This window comes from Saccopteryx leptura, chromosome 11 (genome assembly GCF_036850995.1).
Source record: "Saccopteryx leptura isolate mSacLep1 chromosome 11, mSacLep1_pri_phased_curated, whole genome shotgun sequence".
NCBI lineage: Eukaryota > Metazoa > Chordata > Mammalia > Chiroptera > Emballonuridae > Saccopteryx > Saccopteryx leptura.
Window position 1 is genome coordinate 62,692,830 of NC_089513.1, and position 2,960 is coordinate 62,695,789.

The window sequence follows — 2,960 nt, forward strand, 5'->3', positions numbered from 1 at the left end:
GGACGCTGAGGGCCCTGGTTGGAAACACCAAGATTGCTGGCTAGAGTGCAGATTTGTCGGCTTGAGCATGAGGTCATGTCGATGATTGCAAGGTCACAGGCTTGAGTGCAGAAGTCACTAGCCTGAAGCCTGAGGTCATTGGCTTGAGCAAGGGGTCACTGGCTCATCTGGAAGCCACTGGTCAAGGCTCATATGAGAGAGCAATCAATAAAAACACAACCAAAGTGAAGCAACTACAAATTGATGCTTCTCATCTCTCTCCTCCCCCACCTGTCTAAAAACGCGGTGTGGGGTGGGGGGGTGGGGGGGTGGGGGGAGGGGTGCGTTCTCTTTATAACCTTGGATTAGGCAATGGCTTTTGAGATGATACCAAAAGCACAGCAACAAAAAAAGATATATAGCCTGACCAGGTGGTGGTGTAGTGCACAGAGCGTTGGACTAGGATGTGGAGGACCCAGGTTCAAAACCCTGAGGTCACTGGCTTGAGCGCGGGCTCATCCAGCTTGAATGCATGGTGTCTGGCTTGAGTGTGGTATCATACACTGACCACATGGTCACTGGTTTGAGCCCAAAAGTCACTGGCTTGAAGCCCAAGTTTTCTGGCTTGAGCCCAGTGTCGCTGGCTTGAGCAAGGGGTCACTCACTCTGCTGTAGCCCCCTGGTCAAGGCACATATGAGAGAGCAGTCAGTGAACAACTAAGGAGCCACAATGAAGAATTGATGCTTCTCATCTCTCTCCATTCCTGCCAGTCTGTCCCTATCTGTCCTTCTCTCTGACTCCCTGTCTCTGTCACCAAAAAAAAAAAAAAAAAAAAGATATATAAATTGGAGACTGAAAAAATTGGAACTTGGTAGCAGGAGGGCAAAGAAGTTGTAATGGAGCAGCCTGAGCTGGAGGCCACCTCTGACAATGCCTTGAACACGTTCCCGGGGACGTCTCGGACCCAGCGGTACTGCGGCAGCTTCCGCAAAGACCATCAGGAGGAGGGATTTTAAAAGACACCTCTATTTGGCCCTGGCCCGTCGGCTCAGCAGTAGAGTGTTGGCCCAGTGTGTGGAAGTCCCAGGTCTGATGCCTGGTCAGGGCACACAGGAGAAGCGACCATCTGCTTCTCCACCCCTCCCCCTCGTCTCCTCTCTCTCTCTCTCTCTCTCTCTCTCTCTCTCTCTCTCTCTCTCTCTCTATTTCTCTCCTGCAGCCATGGCTTTGTTGGTGAAAGTTGACCCTGGGTAAGCGCTGAGGATGGCTCCTTGGCCTCTGCCTCAGGTGCTAAAATATATAGCTTGGTTGCTGAGCAATGGAGCAATGGCCCCAGATGGGCAGAGCATCGCCCTGTAGGGAGCTTGCTGGGTGGATGCAGGTTGGGGCGTATGCAGGAGTATGTCTCTCTGCTTCCCTGCCTCTCAATTATAAATAAATAAATAAGAAAAAGGAAAAAAAAAATCCCTATTTGTGAAAAAAGTGCCATCAGAAATTGATCCTATGGGGAGTCCTGACTTGGCTTCTCTTCCGTCAGTTATTTTTGAAGATTACTTAAAAAACACTATTAAAAAGCTCTGATTTGTGCACTGAAGGCTTAAAGAAGAAGTGTGCTGACTGACTGGAATGCTGTCCTTTATAGCAACAGAGCAGCAGCAAAGTACTGTCTGGGCAATTCTGTTGTGCTCTCAGTAACGTGACGGCTGCCAGACAGCTAAAATCCTGCCACCTCAAAGCAACCGTAAGAGGTGCCCTATGCCATCTGGAACTGAAAAACATTTCTGAGGCTGTGAACTGGTGCAGTGAGGGGCGAAGACAAATGCCAAAGAAAACAAGCTTCTGGAGATGAGGACTAAAGTAGACAAACTGAAACGAACAGAACAGAGAGATAGAAGGAAACTGGAGTTGAGAGAAAGGAAGGCGCAGAAGCGGAGCGAGGCCTTGCCCCAGGGTGTCAAGGTTAGGACAGCAGTCTGGTCTCTGACGTTGCTGGGGAGGATGAAGACTCAGCCTCAGGAGGTCTAGGAAGCGGAGCGAGGCCTTGCTCCAGGGTGTCGAGGTTAGGACAGCAGTCTGGTCTCTGACGTTGCTGGGGAGGATGAAGAATCAGCCTCAGGAGGTCCAGGATGAGCTCCCGGATGGCCACAGCTTTGGGAACCCCGTGGAGCCCGGCTGAGCATGGAGGACAAGGCAGGCAGGCTGAGCTGACCGGCCTGTGCTCCTCCTGTGCCCTGAGTATGCCCAGTTGAACTTCACCTCTGCTGTCCATGAGGACTCTAGGCTTATTGATCATGTACTGGTGTTTGCTGTACTCTGAGCAGAAACACTGCCCTGATGACTTAGACGTCCACTTTAGAAGTATGAGGACAGGGCAGAACGGTAAAGGTGCCTCCCAAGAGCTCCCGCTGCATGTGCTGCAGCACCCAGGGACTTTGTAAAAGCCCTGACGTTTTTGGTTTGTGTAGATCCTTTTTTTTTTTTTTTTTTTTTTTTTTTTTTTTCAGAATTTGTCTCTGAGGAAGAAAGGTGCACAAGGTAAAGGGACTGAGCCAGGCTGCGGAAGCCAGGCCTCCTTGATCTCTTCTCTCATCCTCCTCTGTCTGGAATCCAGCATACTTGAATCAGCTGGATGTACTCCTATAATCTAACACTCTTTCTGTCACGAATGGGACAGTCCTTCCCAGCATCGTGGTAGCAGAGGACCTGCTCACTACCCTGAACTGCGGCCTCTCTGGTCAGATTGCTGAGCTCCACCTAGTCTTCACTCTGCTCTGTGGTTACACAGCTGCGTGACTTGGTCATGAGATACTTGAACTCACTATGAGCTGTGTTACCATCAGCTTCCATCTCTGAAGGGACCATCTGTTACAGTTACCATAGCAACCGACGGAAGAAATTCACTGGCCTGTGGACATTGACCCTGGATCTGGTGACCTGGTTCTGAACGTTTGTGTAGTTGGAGGCCTACCCCTTAAACTGC

General features: G+C 50.4%; 1 pseudogene; it reads left to right on the forward strand.

Annotated features, from left to right (window-relative positions):
• Positions 1-876: 876 nt before the first annotated feature.
• LOC136382919 (tetratricopeptide repeat protein 4 pseudogene) lies at positions 877-2,418 on the forward strand (annotated as a pseudogene).
• Positions 2,419-2,960: the final 542 nt, after the last annotated feature.